We start from the raw sequence: 22,218 nt of genomic DNA on the forward strand, positions 1-22,218 counted from the left end.
TTTAATTGTTGCATTACCTAACTCTCCACCGGATTGGAAAAAATTAGCAGCAGCCAGCCTAAGCAATAAGACAATTTGACTTCAGGTGCATTTTGTCCATCTGTTTCTAATAAAGCCTGTGGAAAGCATGTGGGGTTGGCTCCTCCCTTGAAGGAGAAACTCTGAAGGCAGACGGAGGCTTTGAGCACAGTGGTATTTAAAGCTGTGGGTAGTTTGCTTCCGCCAGTAAATGCAGTCCTCTCACATGTGGTGAGTGGAAGAAGTGACTGAGATTTGCATCTTTGCCTGGCACTGGCTCGGAGGAGAGAAGCACCACAGCTGCTCAAAATGAGCAGAGCCGCGGCTGCAAGCAGAGGGGAAGCGAGGGGGAGGATGTCACTGCGTGCTGCTGATAGCCATTTCCAGTAATCAGTGCGAGCTGCACGGCTTAGGCAAAACGCATGTTTAATTTACCGCCAGGCAGATGTTGGATAGCTCTCACATTTAATGGTCACAGGGCTTGAAGTCTCCTTTTTCTTCTCTGCTGTTGACTCAACAGAGGCAACCAGCAACGCTGATCTTATGATCCATCTCTACATGTGATCTCCTGGTGAGAAGGTTTCTTCCAGTTAATTCAATTGCTGCTTTGGCAGAACTGCTCTCTTGGCTCTGGATGGTTGAGGACAGGCGTTGCTGGACCTGGATCTGGCCCTACTAGTGAGCCACGTCTAAATTGTGTGAGATGAGGGTCAGATGCTTTGGGTTACCTGCAACAGGGCTCCTGGCACAGCTCCTTCTGGCTTTGCTCAGCAGGTGGGTCTCAGTGCCTAAAGGATGGTCAAGATGCAACCCATATTGCATTGGGCCTTTCATGGATATGGAGCTGTAGATAGTGCCTTGCCAGACTGAATTGACAATCCAGAAGGTTTTATGCAGAGCCCAGAGGCTGTGCACTGAGAAGGCAGTGTGGGTGGGAGTAGAGCATACGAGGAACCAAACCATGCCCGTTGTTTGGGTGCATAAATGGAGCAAATACCTTGCCAGCTAGCGCTTGCTTTACAGAACATGCTGGGAACAGTGTTCATTAGTTATGCAAAGCTGTGTGATTATGAAAATAAAGTCTCAGATAAGCCAAAGTAGCCTGTTATGAGGTCCACAAAAAAACAGAGAGTGTTTAGAGAGATGCAAAACCCGCCTTCTACTTGGAGCACTGAAGCTGGGAGAAATGGCCTGGGTCCTAGTCCACAACTGTACATCCAGTCCTGTCTGATCTCCTAGACAATGCACGAGCTCCTTGTCTCCTCCTTCTCTTGCCCAAGGGATGTTTTGACTCCGGCACTGAGCAAAGAGAAAGGCATATGTGACCTAAATCAGGTTTTACTTCTGCTCACATCCCTCCAGCTTGAGTAAACAGCAGAGGATGTGACTGAGAGCACATACGGCACCTCGTCAACGCCTCTTCTCTGCTTCAGGTTTTCTTGTCCCTTCCCCAGAGGTGAGTTTGACTCATTCTGTATTTAGAGAGATGCTTCCCCTTTTCCCCACACTGCTCATTAAACCTCCCTGATCAGCCGGTCCCCAGCCCACCTCTGCAGCTTTTCTCGTTACGGGGAGTAGCTTTATCCGACAGGACCAACCTCTCAAGCCAAACCCCACCGGAGGGCTGGGAAAGGATGGGAAAAACCCTGGAGACTGACAAAACAAACACAAAAAAAAGCTCACTTGATCAGTCTGAGTGCCAGCCCCACCCTGGGGTGTGGAATAAACACTGGCAAGTATTTATTCATCGCCACTCAGCATCCAAATATTTGTTTCTCTTTTTCACACGGGCGCACACTCACATTAACGCAGCCTGCCAGATACCTTCGTTTGCAGCGAACCTGGGCACACTTCTGTGCGCTAAGGCAAGGGAGGAAAGAGATCCTGCCTGCAAGATTTGTTAAAAATATGCAAGGATTTCTAGCAATTTGATATCTAGATGCACAGGGGTATCTGAACTTCCACCTAAGCACTCTTCTGCACCACACATTTGTCTATCCATTTATATTCATGCACTCACACATTTTTACATATATATGTGTGTCTGTGCATATGTATTTAGCATATATGGATATCTATCCACCCACATTCACCTACATACGAATACACAGTGCTGGAAATGATAATCTGGATGCCTTGGCATCAATAATGAATAAATCTGATGTTTGCAGAAGTGAATACGTGGCACATGATGCCATTTTAATCTTTGCATACACACATATACATCTTTTCTCCATCTGTCTAGTTACAAACATGCCAGTATATAGGTGTGCCTAACACCAGTATGTTCTTATATGGGAATGTGGATGTATTAAGTTAGCACACAGCACTGCTTATCTCAGCCAGAGCAAACGTCAGCAGAACCATTTAATTAAAAATCATGTGCCCATTGTATTTGACAGAATCGATATGAATCCCATGCATGCATCAATGTCCTGATCATCCTGATGTAACTACCAAGAGAAGAATGAAATGTCCTTATATGACTAAAGAGGAAAAGTTCCAGGTTGATCCCATGACCACTAAAGCGCTTCATCCGCTGATACACTGAATTAGGCCGCAGGTAAGATGCGGAGGTGTGGCACCTGGGAGAAAAGCTTTCCGTAATAGTAAGCACACACAACGCGTGATAACTACCCTTTGATCTGTCCCAGCTTTATGGATATTTGGGGAAATGTCTGTAGGGCAAGTGAGTTCGAAATGTTGACCATGTCGATTAGATAAGGGTGTTTAGTGAGAAGCTTAATTTCCTGCCTAAAATGGTCATGGTGACCTGCGATGTGATGAATAACGATGGGCTGCAAGAGGTCAGGGAACAGGCCCCAGGGGAAGGTTTTTTCCAATGTCTTCAAAGATGTAAAAGGGAGGGGATTTCTCAGCTAATCTGAGTACTTTGTGGAGCTGGGATTTCATCCAGAAGTGATCCTTGGGGCGATTCTCCATTGCCCTGGTGAGAATTTGAACTGGTAACTCAGAGAAGTGTTAAAGGCAACTCTTGTTCTGGCCCAAGTCTGGCTGCCTCTGTACCCACAGGTAATGAAGGACATGTTCTATCCTTATCAGTGACAATCTATTTTTATAGTCTTTATGACAGCAATTTGCCAAGAAGACACAAGAATTTACTGAGATATGCCACTGCAACACCTGCAATATGCTTCAGTGCCCACACTGCAGTTTAACATCAAGAGAAAGGTGGGTGATGCTCGACTCCCGGTGAAAGCAGTGGGTGTGATGCCCAGTTTAGACATAGGTGACATAAATGCCCATGTGCTGTTGACTCCATTGACTGGATAGGGAGCTGGTGTCAGGCAGCTCTGGAGATCTGTTCTGCTCTCTGTGCTGTTAAGATGAATAGAAAGCACAACTCATCTTAGTCACACCAGGAAATAGTTCAGTATGACACATAGAATCATAGAATGGTTGGGGTTGGAAGGGACCTTAAATCTCATCTAGTTCCAACCCCCTGCCATGGGTAGGGACACCCTCCACTAGGCTGCCCAAAGCCCCGTCCAACCTGGCCTTAAACAATTCCAGGGATGGGACATCCACAACCTCTCTGGGCATGCTCCACCTAAAGTCATCCTTCCACTGCTCATTGCTGTGGGTGCCTGTAAATGTGCTTTTCTTCCCCAAGCATACATATCCACCAGTGGAATATATATAAATTTACATTTTCCAGCTAAGAAACCTTTGTGGTCCCAGAGCCAAGCCACCACAGCGTATGGCACTTCTCCAGCGATACCAAGTGTACCTGACCTATTACATAGCAGGCCAAAGGAGTACCTTACTCTGCTTTTTTCCCTGAAACCATCAGAAGAACAGGCAGGGAAGCCTGGGAGGTCAAGGTAGTTTTTTCAGTCAGATGTGTCAAGTTCCACTTAAGATACGGCATGTTCTATCAGATAAGAGGAGGTATGATGGCTCCTGACCTGAAATCCCAAGGCACAGGCTGTCACAAGTTCCCAGCAGTCTCATGGTAACAGTGGCAGACAGTTGGTTGGAGCTGACTTGCAGCACTTCTATAATTGAAGACACACCTCTGAAGCTATAAATGTAATTGCATCTCGAGGGATTACTGAGATCAGAGAAAGAAGGTCATCAGCTGCTTTGTGACCATGCTGAACCCTCCAGATAGATAGACTGGTAGTGAAGCCTATTGAGAAGACATTATACATGGCTGCTGTCCAGAAACAGGGCTCTTCTGTGGTCCATGGCTTGCTGCCATTTTCATACTTCCAGTTAGACCCTCTAACCGTCAGTTAGACCCTCTAACCATCACCCACTCTGTGTGATCCCACTTCTGATAAGAGTATCTCTGAACTTTGCATAAGTCAGCTCCTGCTCTGCACTGAACTCAAAGTGGCCCAGGTTTCAGTGACAAGGTCTCGCTGTATTCCTCTGTAGTGGTTTCACTGTAGGAGGGGAACAGAGCAGGAGAAGGCTTTTTGGGAAGCCTTACAAGGTGGGTGTGGGTTGACCAAGGCTCCTTGATAGGCTCCAAGGTCTTCAGCGCCATCTACTGCCACGTTAAGTCTTGGCTCCCTTGTCATCCCTCCAGGAGTGGGTTTAGAGGATACTCTCGGGCTCACAGGATGGGGATAATTAGTAGCTACATCTATTGCTTTGCTGTTCCTATGGGCTGAGTACAAATTAAAAAACATGCTAGTGTCTGGAGACAAAAACCTGGTGCTATTTCCCGTAAAAAATCATACAAAGGGCAAGAAAAAGCAAATACTTAAGGACTGTTCTCTGGCAATGAGCAAAAGCCAGGCAAAGGATAATAACTGGGAGCTACAGTGCTGTTCTTTCTGATCTGCTTCTGCCTATAGGATGTTCTCCACTGTCAGCATAAAGTTACAAAGTGAAAGTTGAGTAGACCATTCAGTGAAGGTCAGAGGGAAACAGAGATAGAGTGGTTATCACTATGGGTCATTGATTCACCTGTGATCAGATATAAAACATCCCTCACATTAAGCAGTGAAGAAATGTTCGATGAACATATGATAGGATAGGCGTGGCTGAAGCAATGTATCTGTCTCTACGTCACGTTCTAATCTCAATCAACTTGAAGCAAATCAGCTGAAATACAGTCACTGTATTAAGTGCAGAACTTGGTTCTCCGTGTTCTTCCCATGTAGAAGAACATAGGGGGTTCAACAGCTCCGCCAGGCCTAGAAAAAATCTAATTTATGGAGCAGGACAGCAAGTCATCTCTAATGTGTCTGAGGATTTCATCCATATGAGAAAAGCCTTGACAACCAGCCACAAAACTCATCTCTTCAGCCATTTAGGAGCTGGTGTCATTCTAAGGCATTTTGTGGGGTAAGTTCCTCCCCTGCACTCTCAGGTGGTAGCAATGGTTTGAAATACACCTCTCTACCTGCCCAAGAACCTGGTTTTTAATTTTATAAGATGAAGACCTGAAATTGAGTCTGTTCAACTTTGCTTCTTCTGTAGCAAACCAAAGGCCATGCAGAAGCTTCAGCATCTTCCGGTCCTCAGCAGTCTCCACTCTAGGCAAGGAGGAAGATGAGCTGCAAAGTTTAAGTGTTTCACATCATCTGTAAAGCTAAATGGGGAGGACTTGGGTGTCTTCTGTATGGTCTCTGGTGTGAGCAAAGGTGTCTGGGGCTCCAGAAAACCTGTTAATCATCTTTTAGTAGAACTTGCCCTTATTTAGGGACTACAAAGCCTTTTAGATGCATAAGTGACTGATCCCAGCTCAGCAATGTTTTTTGCCGCTGTGTTTGCCAGTGGCTGAGAAGCTAACATACATTTGTTTGCATTTAATTCTTCTGGTTAGTGAAACCATTATTGGGAACTGGGATCAGTCTGAGGTAATGAGAGGGGCTGTGGGATGGCTCCAAGTCACAATTTTGACAAAATGTGCACATTTAACTTTAACTACCTCTCCTGTGATCCTTGAACAGGGCAGGGAATCCTACAGGTGGCCTGGACTTCACGTAACTTCTTGATTGAGGAATTTGGGAACCGATCTCAGCATGTTCCCACTCCAAACACTTTGCCTTCCCCAAGGTCTGATATGCTGTCAGATCCTCTGGGACCTGGAAAATAGAAGGAAGCAGCTTTTGAAGAACTTGTAAGCCAAAAGCAGGGGAGATTTTGGAGGACAAACTGAAAATTGGAGATTGAGCTCATAAAAAACAGTTTGTTGAGTGCCATCAACAGTCATCTAGGAGTGCTTGTGGTCTGGGAGTTAAATACAACCTCAGGACCTCTTGCAAGCCCTTCTGGTGAGGATTTCATCAGCCTGATTCAGCAGGAAAACAGTAGATATTAGAAACAATTGGGAGGTTCCCATTAACGAAGGTTCAGAACATAGCCTAGCATATGCTTCTGCTAAGTTCCAGCTGGTGTTGATTCATCACCAGCCTTCTGCTGCAGATGGTTGGGTAAATTAGGAGTCTTCTGTATAGTAACCTGTAGGCTTTTCCCAAGAAAAACAAACAAAAAAACCTCAGTGTGGTTTCTGCAGGAATGAAACTCCAGTTGAAACACTGACCTTGTCCCTCTACTGAAGAGCAGTCTCATTGACCACATCTACAAAGGGCACGAGTAATACAGCCTTCACTCAACCACAGATAACCTCCTGAAAAACTACGATTTTCACCAAATTCTTAGCAGCATCTCTTCTAGCTAGTGCTTGTGTTGCTCCTCCTGGCATGCTGAACGGCAGGAGAAGGGTACATTTGTGCAAACACACCCAAATTTCTAGTGGGCATCGCCCAGGTCTCCAGCTGGGAAATTTGACATGCAAAATGTGACCTTGATCACCTGCTGAATGCTCCAGGGATGATGTGTTGCAATCAGCCTTCCTGGGACAGCTTGTAGGCATGTGATAAGATTAACACGTGTTCTCACCCACTTTTGGTGTCTCAGTGTTGCCAAACACTACATCTCTCTTTGGCAGTCCTGCACCTTGGCATGTAGAGAGCTGGATTTCAGGAGTTCACAGTAACCTTACCGAGTCTCTCTAACCCTGGACATACCTGTGACTGAAAAGGACAGGTCTGGGGTTGAATGATTTGACTTTCCAGTGCTTCAATTTACCTAGATGCAAAATAGCAATAAGGAGTTCTTGGAGATCTTTGAAAACTGCATCATGTCTTGCTTATGTTGGAGTTAATTATTCTAATTCACACTTCCCATCTCTGGAAGTGTTTAAGGCCAGGTTGGATGGGGCTTTGGGCAACCTGGGCTAGTAGCAGGTATCCCTGCCCATGACAGGGGGATTGGAACTAGATGGTCTTTGAGGTCCATTCCAACCCAAATCATTCTGTGATTCTGTAATTCTATGATTCTAATTATTATATCCTTTTTACTACCAGTGCTTTAGCACAAAGGAACCTACCTGAGGTGATGGGACAAGAAACTTTTTATAGTGCTCATTCAGCAGGATTTGGAGAGGACATATCTGAGCTCTGTTCATGAATCGGTGACCATGACTCCTCCAAGACCTTGGCCAGGACACATCTCCATGGCTCGCATTAGCCATATGCAAAACAGAGAGAATAACACTGAGCACGCTGCAGAGAGGATTAATTCCTCACTGTCTGTAAGATGACTAGAGAAGTCTTGAGTGCCAGGGAATGCAAAAATGCTTATTTTCCTCCTTGCAGCTTCAATTTGTGGTCTCAGTCTCCATGCTGTGCTCTGGAGGGGCCTGTGATAACAAGTCTGTATTTGGCTTACAACAACAACCGACACAAGCAAAAGGGATCCATGCCTCTGGTAGAAAATGCTCCAAAATCGGGGGGGGGGGGGGGAATCTTGGACCACTCTGCCATATTTTAAACAGATGATAATGGAGATTTTTAACCATATGTGCATTAATAGGTTCTAACTTGCTGGACAATTGACTCTTTCTTCATGAATAGTCATGGCAATCAAGCTCAGTGGATGAGGTCTCCAGGCCTGAGCTAAGAGTGCCTGTCAGGTCGACTCCACCCACGGGTGGTTTCCAGAGGGCATTTCTCCACATGGAAGTCGCTTCTCTTGAACACAATTGAGTTAGTCAGACTGCAACTTCTGACCACCTTGCCAGAGACACGGCTATTTTCAGACTTATGGAGATAAGCATTTCCAAGCAATGAGTTAAAACAGCTAAAATTTCCCCCGTGGGAGAAAAGGGACACGTTCAATCCATCCTCATCCACCACAGGTTCATCTCTTACACCTGTCCTTTACCCTTTGCTGTCGGTAATGCTTTAGCAAGTTTCTTTTCTTTATTTCATTTTCATTTTCTTTTTTCAGCTTGTCTGTTCTGAGCTGATGTGTGAAAGAACTGCAGAAGTAACAAAAGAACCTGAAGGACATGACTTTGACTCAGTTTGCATGTGTCTTTCACCCTGGCTTCAACAATGAGTAGAGGCAGAACTGCCTTTTCACATGAAATCACGGGGAATAAAGACGAGTCACATGCGTGGTTACAAAGTCATGCAACACAGAGAGTTTCCATTTTTCTCACCACTTACTGATGTTTAGAGCGTGCTAATACGGTGATGCTTGAAACAATAGTGACTAAAAACAATGCAGGGAGAGGTGTGATGTTTAAATTGGCCAGAACCTCCCAGGATTTCTAAAGTTAAGATCCTTGGATGATAGACAGATTGTAAGGGAAGAATATCATTATTATCAGTTTAAATTCTGCTTTCCAGGCACATGAAGTAGCAAGATCCCAAGGTCAGGGCAAAAGAGAGATATAGACCACATGCAGTGTGGAATTCGATCCTTGCTGCAGGGTGAGCTGCTAATTAGAGACAGGACTTTGTACTGCCTCTGACATTTCCAGTCATAAGTTGCTTGCAATAGTTGAAAATGGAGTTTTAAAGCAAGCAGATAATTTCTCAGCCTGGTACAAAAAATCCGAGATTTAATTTCAAGAAGTTCTCAAAGAGACAAGGCAGAATAACACTGTTCTTAGAAAATTAATCTCTTGGTGTGGGAGCTGACCTGGACTTAGGCAGCTGCTGGAATACTGGAAATTTTTATTCTCACCTTTCAAATGTTAACAGCAAAATACTGTTGGGGGTTTTTCCCTTTAAAAAAAAAAAAAATAAAATCTTTTTACTTTCTTTTCCTTCCACACTGGAAATTTAAAGAAATAAAACCGGAAGTAAAACTACATTTGATAAATGATAAGGTAAATATATTCAAGTCCTGAGTCATGGTCATGGAGCAAGGGTTCAGTCTGGGATGCATGTGACAGCTCATTGCGCAGGCTCAAGGACTACTGGAGCACTGATTTAGGGATGCTCTTAGCCACGAAGTGCTCCAATCTCACACTGCTGTTTCCTCTGGCTGCAAAATTAACCAATAAAAGAGAAAAAAGCTACCTTATTATGGCAAGGAGCACCACAGGGTCCTTTCCAGTAGATGCAGAGGTGTTGCAAAATTCACCAGTGCAGCATTTCTGCATGTGTATTCACCTGCTTAGTGAGGCCCAGGGCTTCCAGGTGCTGGTCATTGTCCCACACCAGTTCTGCACACTGAGCACTGTGGAGAGCACTGGGGGAGCTGGCATTGCCTAGTTATTGCAAAATGCTGTGCCTTGTGGTAAAATGGTCAGTGTGACATCCCCAGGAGAAATAGAAAGGGAAAGAGGAAAGGCAGCCCCTGCTTACGGTAGGTCTTTCTTGATCCCATGATCACAGGACTCATCAGACTCATTGACTAGAAATGCTTAATCTTCCATGGGAATGGTGATGTGAAATGAAATGACTGTGTCTGGCTCTTCCCCTTGAGCACTGCACAAGACCCTACAGATGGTGGTGAATGCACCATCAACCTGAGCTGAAAAGTGAAAGGTTGCAAAGCCTAAAGCTCTTTTCTCCTCTGCATTGTCTCCCATTGGTGCTCTGGAGTTGGTCCAGCTCCCCATGCTTTGTGAAATCTCCCGGGACTAAAGTTCAAGGTGGCAGGCAGAGACAGCTCCTCCCCTGGAGATAACCAACACGTGGAAGGATGATGCCTTTACCTGGACCTTGCGCACCTTTTGCATGCTACAAGAAGTCTTCTGTGAACCCCTGAGAGATAAAACCCTGGTGTGACTGTACAGCAATAGCAGGATGCTCCTCCCATGGGCCTGCCAATCCATTGGGCCCAGCAGAGCTCAGGAAGGAGGCTTTCCCTTTCCAATAGCTCCCTTCATCTTGGTGAGAACAGCATTGGTAACAGAGCAGATCCTGACCTTGTAATCCATTCAGCATCCCTTCCCTGAGACCTCCATAGGAGCCCCCCTAGGTGGGCGCATTGCTGGGTGAAGCCCACATTCCTCCTGAGGAGGAGTAAACCTTCCACCTAGAGCAATTCAGTTCAAGTGGGACACCTCTTCAAGGATCAACCATGCTGGGTCATTAGGACTTCCAGTCCTGCAAAGTAGGAGAAAGACTGGAGAAGGCAAGTGAGACCTGCATCCAATGTGGATGCTGCAGCCTGATGGTCTTATTTCCACATAGCTGCCTTAGGCTGTCCAAGGGCTATAGGTTATTTTGCATATGAAAGGAGACAACATAAATGAGAATTAGTGTTCTCTTTTCAGTTAGTGTCATCCCAAGAGCCAGGCTGGACTCTTCTCAACTGACATTTAGAACATTGTGTGATACAAATTCTTTTGGGACCGTGTTGCCACTAAGCAGCTGACAAGGACGACATGGTGCAAGACAAACGACAAGACTGATTTTCTCATGTAGTTGTGTGCTGTTTCCATCCAAAAGAGAGGGAGATGATAATATTACCTGCTGTAGTTCTATCCTTAATGAGTTCTGGAAGAAGGAGTTGATGATTAGGCCCATGATTCATGCGTTCGGCGCGAGCTTCTGTTTGAATGCTCTGCCAATTAGTGCACACTTCCTGATCAATAGCGAGGTAATTATGAGATTAGGGTTAATGGGTCAGACTCTTTGAAGGCTTCCTCTTCTATGCTCATGTCTGATTAGCTGAGTCCTGCTGTCGTTAGTTTTACCTTTCCAGGTTGCTGGCTGTAAAGGAATAGGGGGCAGAAATGGGTTTTAATTACATTTGGTTTGCACAGGAAGACTCCTACACGGAGGTTTTTAGATGTGGATGGGTGTCTAAGTTCCCATCAGCCGAGATCTAACCAACAGAGCCAATGGTGTCTACAGAGAGATTCATCTTCACCTGAAGGGCATGTCTGGGGTGGGATTCATTTGTCTAAATACAGCTGTGAACTGCAAGGGTTGCCCTGGACATCCAAACGGGATTGGCTGATACACACAGGGAGAGCCATTCCCCCTGGATGGAAGACAGATGAGAGTCCCTGAGACACCTCAACTGTGGACAAGAAGGCACGGACAACTTTAAGCACCTGGTATATCCAACCAAGTGAGCCATGAGGGTTTCAAACTAGCTCTTAGATCTAGGCAGTCAGCTCCAAGGAGAGGAGTGGGCATTAAAACTCAGGGTAGACACCCACACAAGGGCTTGCAGCCCTGTCTCCAGGTCAGAGAGACCTCTAAGCCTTATCACATTCTGGAGCTCTGCTCCTTCCCAAGCCTGCAGGTTTTATTCCCAACCAGGAGAAAGTCCTCTGTGGATCCCATCTTCTACTTTGATGACATTACTCAGGGAACCAAGCAAAGCCAGGTGCTGAGGCTGGAGCTGAGTTGTGAATGCTTGCCTGCCTTAGCAGAAATGAGGAAAATAAAAATGTAAGGAGTTTTCATTACAGAGGAAAGGTAGGACTCTTACGAACAGAAAGGTCTCTCTGAGCTGTTGGCTGAGTAAACCTATGAAAGAAGACCCCACATGGGAAAAACAGCACTTGAATGAGTTGAATGGCAACAAAAATCCCTGTGACACTGATGGAGGGTACCAAACAGAAATACTGCCTAACTGATAATGCCAATCCCTGATCACCTGGAGAGAAACACCTCCCAACACCAGGAATAAGATGAGAAGCAGGTTCTTCTTGGTATTTACAGGCTAGTTTTGCTGACTCCAGAAAGAGGGAAGCACTCACAGGGAGACTGATGAGTCTCCAGGGACCAAGTCACTGCCAAGACAGTTTTGCTTCCATGACTATGCCTTGGCCCAAACTTCAGGCCTACTAAGATCTTGTCAGTGACACTTTTCCTATACCATAGAATAACAGAATCACAGAACAGTAGGGGTTGGAAGAGACCTCTGGAGATCATCTAGTCCAACCCCCCTGCTAAAGCAGGTTCACTTAAAGCAGGGTGCACAGGATCATGTCCAGGTTGGTTTTGAGTATCTCCAGAGAAGGAGACTCCACAACCTCCCTGGGCAACCTCTTCCAGTGCTCGGTCACTCTCAAAGTAAAGAAGTTTTTTCTCATGTTCAGATGGAACTTCCTGTGTTCCAGTTTGTGCCCGTTGACCCTTGTGCTGTCACTGGGCACCACTGAAAAGAGTCTGGCCCCTTCGTCTTGACACCCACCCTTTTGATATTGATAAGCATTAATAAGATCCCCTCTCAGTCTTCTCTTCTCCAGGCTAAATAGCTCCAGCTCTCTCAGTCTTTCCTCATATGAGAGATGCTCCAGTACCCTCATCATCCTCGTAGCCCTTGGCTGGACTCTGTCCAGTAGTTCCCTGTCTTTCTTGGACTGGGGATCCCAGCACTGGACACAGAACTCCAGATGTGGCCCCACCAGGGCAGAGTAGAGGAGGAGGATAACCTCCCTCGACCTGCTGGCCACACTCTTCTTAATATGCCCCAGGATACCATTGGCCTTCTTGGCCATGAGGGCACATTGCTGGCTCATGGAGTTGTTGTCCACCAGGGCTTCCAGGTCCTTGTCCCCAGTGCTGCTTCCCAACGAGTCAACCCCTAACCTGTACTGGTGATTGGGGTTATTCCTCCCTAGGTGCAGGACCCTACACTTGCCCTTATTGAATTTCATTAGGTTTCTCTTTGCCCAACTCTTTGGTCTGTCCAGATCTCGCTGAATGGCAGTTCAGCCTTCTGTTGTATCGCCTGCTCCTCCCAGTTTTGTATCATCAGCAAACTTTCTGAGGGTACACTCTGTCCCCTCATCCAGGTCATTGATGAATATGTTGAACAAGACTGGACCCATTCAATGTACATTGAATCCTTCACTTCTCTACTACATGGCAGGCAAAAATGGTTCCTCTGCAGGATTATCCAGTGAGGTGGTGTGAGGGGACCTATTTTGCTATGGCAAGCTCTGTTCAAGTAGCAGTTTGGCTGAGAACATTACGCAGGTTTGCAGTGTTCCCTTGCAATGGGACCTGAACAAAACCTTGACATTTCTGTTCAGATAATGCCCTGAAAGTTTCAGTCATTTAAAGCAATTTTTCCAGTAGTTTTTAAGGTTTAAATTCCGAAATGATTTGGTTGTCTTTAGAGGCTCAGACCTTTCTTCAAAAGGCACAGACACGTTGCAGCCTCTCTTCTGGGATATTTGCAGCCAAACGCTAAAAGAACCAACACACCCTGCAGCAAAATCTAACACCCACCCATGAGGACATACAACACAGACGTGACTATTTTTGAGGACACAAAGGGTTTCTTTTCCAGCACATCAAACAGCTGGATTCACCCTACGTTGCTCATGCTTTAGTGCAGCAGGACTGCCTTTAACAGAGTTACTCCAGATAGCACAACACAGGCAAAATCCTATTTATTTGACAGCAAAATCCTAGTTATAACCCATCATCCCCAAATAACTAAAATCTGACCATGGAAAAGGCATAGTTTTAACATCCGAGGTTTTCCTGTGTTGTGTGCTGCTGTCGTGTTTCCCTGGGACCTTCACCCCTACCCTGGGAGAGTGCTGCTCTCAGAGCTGCAGTGACTTTGACTCAGCCTCTTTAAAGCACATGGGATGAAAAGCAAAACTGTGCGTATCCACGGATATTTTCCATCACCAAATATGCCACAGACAGAGTCCTGCTGCTTTCAGGGTTTTGAAAGTTATTTGGACAAATTCACTGGGAGAGCATTCAGGAAAAATGTGACTGTATGTTTATCTTGTCATATTTTCCCTTAGGTCACTGCTGTCAACCATAATACCAGGCTAGATGGTATGACCATAGTGTGGTCATTTTTATGTTGTTTTGAACAAATAAATATGACACATGTTTACACTCTCTGGTTCGTGCCCATAGCGCACAAGATGGGCACAAGAGCGGGATGAGAAAGGGTCGATCCAATGCCATCTCTGAAATTAGGGGAGATGGGTGTGTAAGAACATGATGAGCATGAAAGCAGATGTACGGGATCAGACTGACAGTCCACCTAGACCCTTGCCAGCAGTGACTGTCCAGAATATGGGAGTCTTCTCCCAGGATACCCTTCCAATGGTCTGTGGCTCTGAGCTTGGCGGTCACAGACAAGCATTGCCGATGACACGCTCAGCGAGAGCCCATCCTGGTGTTTGCTAGCTCATGTTGAAGTCTGATGCAGCACCATTGTTGCATTTTGACTCAGACTGGTGTATCCAGAAGCTCAGATACATCAGTCGCTGCTGCAGCCTCCTGACCGGTTTGTAATGGAGATAGAGGTGGTGAGACCAAGACACACACAAAAACACACGTGGGAAGGGCTGAAGTTAGTGGGAAAGTGGGTTAATTCTGCCCTGTGTCTTTGGCTTGGTCTGAGCTGCTTGGAAAGTGGGGTTGGATGGCTCTGAACGTAGCTGTTGGATGTTTTGAATCCTGTTTCTTTCACACTGGGTCCCAGCTGTTCAGCGTAAAGCACTGTACTTAAATATCAGCAAGGAAGCCGTGCAGAAATTCATGAGGATCTGTGGTACGATGAGTGATTGGTGCCGAGGAGGTTGCATTCACGTCAGGTGCTGGAGAGGATAAATCAGGAGAGCTGAGAAAGCTCAGGGCAGAGAGCAGGTTTACAGTTGTACACCTTGAGGAGGTGCTTTCATTGCCTTCAAACCCAGACCCAGAAATGTGGGGAGCATTGGGAAGAGGTGCTCCAACCTCCATCCAACAGCATTGCCTAAGCAGGGACAGAGGGGCAGCGAGCATTGCCAACCCACGGCCAGACCTGGTCAATAAACCTGTCCAGAGCAGCACCAACCCTGGAAGAAAAGCCAGAAAACTCCCTGGCCTGAAAGATCAGTATTGGCCAAGATCTCCCCTCCAAACACTAGGCAAGATTTCCCCACCTGGGCCTGCCTGCTTTGTTCACTCAACCCCAAAATCCCCTTTATTAAAAAAAAAGAATAAAATTAAATACTAAAAAAGTGTCCATCTGTGTTGCATAAGAGCATTATTTCTACCTTTTGTGAGTAGGGCAGCAGTTTTCACAGAGAAATAACTCCGGAGTTATTAAAAGATTAAAAAACACACCCAAAAAAAAAAAAAAAAAGACATCCAGGCTGAAAAAAACAAATATCCTCACCGGAACTCAGAGGCGTTTCTCATAACATCTTGCTTATGTTATGAAGGCTGATTTTTTTTTTTTTTTTTAAAGGATGAGGTAGACTCAATTACTTCACTGAAATTCATATGATCTGCTGATAAACCAGATTAAAAGTCTCCTGCCGTAGCATTGTATAGTGCTGCAAGAATCTCTCTGGCTCTGTAATCTCGTTGGTTCCTGTACCAACGGGATAGGCATTGCCTTGCTTGCGTTTTCAACGGGCTCATGCCTTATTGCCGTGACAGCTCATAATTCACCCTCCGTGTGGGTGTGAGCACCTACGGCACGACAGGTCCCCGGGGCTTGTGACTCCGGGTGACACTGCATCATGGCTCCAGGTAGCACTTGCAATGAGCAGGTGATCACCTTGTCCTGGAAAGAAAAGGTGGTGTGGTTACAAGTGGCTCTACTGAAATCTGGACAAAGAACTGAGATTTCAGGGTGGTGAACCTGAAAACCATGGGGAGAAAAAATATGTTGAAACAATATTTTAAAAATATCTTAAAAACTATAGAAAAGCTGTGATTTCAAGCAAATCTCAGTGAAAACTGAGAATCTGTAAAAGGATGAAGGATTTTTAGATGACTGGTTTGGGCTGGTGCAAAATTTTCTGCACTGAAACGCACTATAAACGGCATCGAGACCAATGTGCTGCATCAGTGCTGCAGCTTCTGCAGGATAAGACAAATACTTCTTTTTAAAGGAAAAAGTGAATGTACAACATCAAGCTGGGAAAGCAGATGTATTTATACAGTTACTAATGCTTGTCTGAGCCGGCAGATGCTAGGCATGTCTCAAATACCTTTACTGTTTCTTGTTTCTTTCTTTTTTTTTTTTTTTTTTTTTTAAAGTTGCCAAGTCTCATGGAGATGAAGTCACTCTCAGAGGTGACTTCGGGACACGCAAATCACCTCGAAGCTCTGCTGGACTTTTGCCTTATGTCTATACCAGGTGTTTCGCGGCACAGTTTGCTTTATACGTACTTCTTGTCCGTCTCTTGAGATACCAGGGACCAAAATAAATCAGGGTGTTCTACTTTCTCTCCTTTGGTCATTAAAATGGTACCAATTCTTTATAGCAGGCGCGCTGCAGCTCAGGTCCAAATATGGATTTAGAGGAAACTCAACATCTTTTCTCTAAAAAAAGCCAAACAACCTTCCCCGCCTCCCCTGTAATTACAGTTTGACATAATGAGTAACTGGTGTTTATTAATTTCAGGTCTTGGAACTGATGTCACCACAGAGTCGGGGTCCGGGAAATCTCTGAGTCACGTGCAAATGCAGAGCCAGAAAATATCAGCAGAAGAAAAAGAAGTAAATATTAAGGCAAAAGATGTTGGAAGCTGGTGACAGCTTCCTGAAAGAAGCCATCAGAAGCTGGTCGATGCTAAGAGCAAACCATGGCCTTGAATTAAATCCAATATTCGGCTTGGTTGACAAATTAAGGCAGAACACCTCCTTGTTGCGATTGCCTAACAATGTAAAGGAGGAGGGATGCGACACACTCAAATGTGACCCAGGCTCTGGGAATGTAAACTGTTGTCTTCTTTCACAGCTTCAGCTAAATGTAAAAGCAACCAGTGCCTCCGTGGGGGGTTGGGGGGGAGTGCAACCCATTTCCATCTCTGTTAATTCTTCTACCAGACCCAGTCTTGCAATATATGGATTAGGGATGGATGATGCCAAGGGCTTTGAACTCCCAGTGACGTCAAAGGCTCAGGACCTGGGCTGAGAGGGTGCTCTTGGTACATGAAGCACAGCTTCAGATGAGCAGAAATTCCTTGTGGATCCTGCCTGAATTCAGCAAGTGGTTGCAGATAAAAAAAAATTGGAAACATAATTTTTTAAGCTAGGATTCAGTCATGTTTTAGTAGTCACTGCCTGCTAAAATTCATGCAGTTTTTAAATTTTTCTTCCTTGTTTTTACCCACTTTGTTGGTGGGAGGCTTTTTGTCACTAGATAAGTAGAAGAAAGGGGAAAACCTTGCGAGGAGAAGAGAAACCAAGGACACATGAGGCCCTGCTGCTCTGCATTGAGTATAAATTCAGGCTGAGCTGCCTGTGCTCCAGGTGCCTTGGTGGGGTGTCTGAAACCACATGGGGCTAAGGCCAACAACAAAACCCCAAAATTGGTTTTTTTTTAAAACTTTTCTTCTGTTTTAAATTCCAGGTTTTTCTCATGAGATCATCTTAGTAACAGTGATGCAAGGCTTTGTATAGACAAGCAGAGGACTGCGTAAACAGAAGATTTCTCCTCTGCTGCGACAGTGAAGATAAAAAGTGTGTCTGATGCCTTCAACTGAAGCTGGCATGTTTTTGTCCAATCTGCTAAAGACATTCAAGTTTCACTTCACTGTGGGAACTTTGCCTGTGGTCCAAGTTTGCTGTCACTTGCAACATCACGCATGTTTTGATACAAAGCTTTTGCTTGCCTGTGCTGAAGCATAGCAAAATTTAATTTGTTTTTTCTTCTGCAGCTGCAGCCCTGGCTGGGGAAATGGAGGTCGTGAGTACTGGGGGAGCCCAGGACTTTGGTTTTGACACAGGATGTGCCTGGCCATGGAGCAGAAAGGACACATTCTCACTTTGCTCTCTCAACTCCTTGTATGCAGCAGCACATTGCAGCCTGCAGCAAGGAGGAAGCTGGTTTTTTTAGTTTTCCTTTCAGGTGCGTCCTTTTGCAGCATGACTCATTTTGTGTTCATCTTTGTTGTGTGATTTTTTTTTTTTTTTTAACCTCTCTTTGGTCTGAAATAAAAAACTCTTTAGCCTTACTGCTGTGATATGTGTGTGAAACGTAAAGAGAGATGGTGGGGAGGTGTGTGAACAAATTTAAGAGGAATGTCCCAATGAGATGGTCCTGTGCCAGAAATCATGAGCCTTTTCTCCAGTTTCCAAATGTCATTGAGAAAAGCTTTTCATAATCTTCAACCTCTCAGAAATCCCTAACTTGGTGCTGTGGTTTGGTGAAAATCTTGGTTGCATTTCTTCTCAACTGAACTTTCTGGTGGGTAGAGTACAACTTTATTGAGATGGTCAGTCACGGCATCTTTCCTATTGTAATTATTAGTGTTATTTTACAGAGCCTGGAGTTAAGCAGTTACCTCTAAAGACAGGAATGGCCTTACGAGAGACGTGGTGCCCATGCCAAAGATCCTGAGACCACATTCATGGGGGCACCTAGGCCCTGGTGCTGCTGTGGGCATGTGCTCCTCACTGCAACGGGAAGAAGGCCAGAAAGAGGTCATGCCAAGGAGAACAGTGCTCCATCCTCTCTTGCTCTTGGCTTCAGACCCCACCAGAACTTCCTAAAATTAGGTGTTTATGTTGTTCCTTGGGTGAAGTCATCATACACTCCTAGCCTTCCAGAAACAGAGGTGCCCTGACTGCTGTTTTAGCAGTGCAGGGCTTGGAGAAATGGGAGATCTTCAGTTTGAGGGCTACAGACTTACCTCTGCCCTCTCCTTCCCCTTATTGCAGAAAGCACATCCCAGTGGACTCAGGGTGTGGGTCCCTCTCTGACCTTCTTAGTGAAGCTGTGGGACCTGCTGTCAATTGCAAAACCTGCCCAAGAAGCTGAGGAAATGCTTGGTTAATGTGCTGTGAGCTCCACAGAGCCAGAGCTACCCTGAGCCAGTGGTGCCTAAGCCGTGCATTAAATCCTTATTCCCAGTTAGCATGGTTATGCCCAAGCTGTATGTCACCTAGACCGAAGGCATGACTGATACTGCAAATGCCGGCCAGAGCCACAGAAACATTTGGCAATGACTTGCAGGATTACAAAATGCAGATATTGGGATTTTGGTGCATCCATAGCATGGTATCTTCTGTGTCCCCTGGTAGTCACAGGACTGGGGGCCTTCTGGCAAAGGGACCACTTCACTGTTTGACATCCCACTGGACAGATTAAGAACGAATCCTCATCCCAGAGAATTCACAGTGCCAAGGGCAAGAGGCAAAGCTGTGCTCAAAGATGTAGAGGGATCCAGAAACATGGATGTAAATGGGTTTAGGCAGTCAGGAACTGCAGTCACTATTATCAGACCATGCTGTCTCCTCTCCTGTTGCCCTTTCTGCTATCAGCTGCACAGTCTAGACAACCTACCCTTCCACAAGGTCTAAAGTGAGTGGATACAGCTGCCTCTCACATGCCTTTCTGTTCAGTCTCAGGCATTTGCATTTTTGTATCATATGTCCTTCTTGCCTTTTGTCCTCATTTTGCTCTTTTGAACTCTTTTCGACTTCTTATGAGGCTTATCTCTGCCTCATGCCAACTTCTGATATCCTCTGGGAAGTCTTTTTCTGTAACGGCTGAATCTGGATAAGGCAGTGAAGGTTGGCATAGTATCTTGTAAGCACATGTGGAAATAAAAACTTTGAATAAATAAGCAGAATTCAGGTGTTTGCAATTTCCGTTTTTGGCTAACTCTGAAGAAATCTTTGGCCTATTTTGAAGCACTGTGAAAACAAGGGGAAGTGCTGGTTCTCTTCAATTTATCATATTTGATATAATGAAAGTGATTTTAAAATCACTCCCAAAGGGCTTTGTTCCCCAAAAGGTTGGGATCAAAGCCTTTTGCAGAATAATTCCTTTGAGACTCAGATTAATGCTATTTAGAAGATGTTTAATGATTAAAAGACAAGTTTAGCATTAAGCTCTCTAGTTCAATAATGCCACATGACTTCAGATCACTCCAATAGCATGGCCATCCTGCAATTCCAGTCTTATCTTTCATTGCTGTAGCCCAGCTGAAAAAAAAAAAAAAAAAAAAAAGCCATGGGAGATAGTAGCAGCATTTCTGGTTGCTCTCTCTAAGATAGAGCCAAAACACATGGTGCACCATGTATTGCTACGTGGTGGAAAGGTGAAACCAGGACTTGACTGATCACAGCTGGTCATCTGCCCTTCTAAAAGGATCAGTCACCCACAGGGGGCTTTGCAGTGGTTTTATTTAGCTCACAGGGCATGCATATTTCTCACCATGTCATTTTTAAAGTAAAATCAGCACCCGTAAAGTTGTGCTCTGTGCAAAAACAGAGAAAAAAAGCACTGAATGCTGGACTCTCCTCCAGCTCCACCAGGTCTTCAGGCCTTCAAGTGGTGGTACATCATGCACTGACCTTCCGCAGTGATCCAAATTTAATTTCTGTTGAACTTTCCCCCTTGTTTGTTTCAATTATGGGATGTGTCAGCTACCCAATTCCAGTGTCCATTTTAAGGAGGTGTTTGAGTGAAGACATGCCAGGCAGGGAACAGAGTGTCCTGAGGGAGGAATTAGGATGAGAATGGAGGTATGCAGTAGCTTTATTCTTGAAGCAAAGGCTGTGTGGATGGGAAAGGGTAAGAAATGAGAGCAGATGTGTAATTCTGCCATGACTGGAAGGGAAGGATGAGAAGGGTGAACTTGATGCAGAAGGTAAGTGGGGCCCAAAGAGTCAGAAGAAAATGCATACTATCATCTGCTGTGTTTTGGGTGGAGAAGTATGGGGGGACAGGCAGGAGGAGCAGTGAGGGCTCACATTTTTTTTTATTCTATTCTGATGTCTAGGACTTAGGTGTCTGCTATGGAGCTATTTATATATTTTAGGGTATGATTCTGAACTTTTACAGATATTTGTTCCAAAGTGGGATGAATTGTGTCATGAAAAAGCCTATTTTCTCCACTGGCTGCCAAAGGTGTGCATCTCAGGTATATATGTCTACACTCTATGGTGGAATTCAGCTCCAGAGTCAGAGACCTCCCTTTTCATACTTACAGTGTTGTGTCCTCATGTGAGTCTGATGTCTGAGCTCCTCACTGGAGATCTAGGGCAGCTTTCAGCTGCCTAGCTGTGGATGCCTGTTTCCACCTTAGTCATTATGATATATCCTGTCTGGTCTTCAGTGGAGAGGTGGGTGTTGGTCTCTTGTCCCAAGTAACAAGCCATAGGGCAAGAGGAAATGGCCTCAAGTTACTCCAGGGGGGGTTTAGATTGGATATCAAGAAACATTTATTCACCAAAAGAGTTATCAAGCGTTGGAACAGGCTGCCCAGGGAAGTGGTTAAGTCACCATCCCTGGAGGTATTTAAAAGACATGTAGATGTGGTGCTTAGGGACATGGTTTAATGGTGGCCTTGGCAGTGCTGTGTTAACAGTTGGACTTGATGATCTTAAAGATCTTTTCCAACCTAAATGATTTTGTGATTCTATGATTCTATATCCTCTGTGGTCTTGTGTCATATCTGTCAGTTTTGGGCAAATGTCTTGAATACCTTTGGGCATTGCAATTATTTCTAGACCCAAATGTTCTGACCCTTAGTATATCCAATGGGATCCAGAAAGCTAATTACACTCATAAATATCTAGGGCCACTTGAGCTGTACCTTGTCTCGCTTCCCCCCTTCTTCAGCTTCTCCTGGCCTCCCAGAGGTGCTGTGTCACATCTGCAAGTGTGCAGATGTTTCAGGCACCCAAGGGTGTCCCAAATGGCACGAGATTCCTCTATGCTATTGAAACAACCAACTGAATCGAGATCCTGAATTTGGTCCCAGTGAACTCCACAAGGCAGAGAGGACTGTAAATGGGATTTTTGTGTCTGCTTGGAAGAGCCAATTGGTGGGATCTGGAAGTGTCAAGGCAGGGAGACTCAAGGCAGCAAGGGAAAGTAACTATTAGTGAGAGCAGAAATGAAGGGCAGGAGGGAAATGCTTTGGAAGTAAAACAAGGAGGTCTCTACACTTGTCCTGTGGTTCCTTTGTCATTTGACTTGTTTCCTGTTTCAAGCACTGGTGCTGGTAGCACTGTGGGCCACGCA

General features: G+C 45.2%; 1 long non-coding RNA gene across 2 annotated transcripts; it reads left to right on the forward strand.

Annotated features, from left to right (window-relative positions):
• The first annotated feature begins 427 nt into the window (after positions 1-427).
• Positions 428-16,993, forward strand: LOC142600029 (uncharacterized). 2 transcript variants are annotated; one of them, XR_012833494.1, is made up of 3 exons: positions 428-589; positions 2,421-2,581; positions 16,642-16,993. It is a non-coding gene; the product is annotated as an uncharacterized LOC142600029 (long non-coding RNA). The 2 variants fall into 2 exon arrangements; XR_012833495.1 differs by lacking the exon at positions 16,642-16,993 and adding an exon at positions 8,293-8,480.
• The last annotated feature ends 5,225 nt before the right edge of the window (positions 16,994-22,218 follow it).

The sequence above is a fragment of the Balearica regulorum genome, chromosome 1 (assembly GCF_011004875.1).
Source record: "Balearica regulorum gibbericeps isolate bBalReg1 chromosome 1, bBalReg1.pri, whole genome shotgun sequence".
NCBI classification, from domain to species: domain Eukaryota; kingdom Metazoa; phylum Chordata; class Aves; order Gruiformes; family Gruidae; genus Balearica; species Balearica regulorum.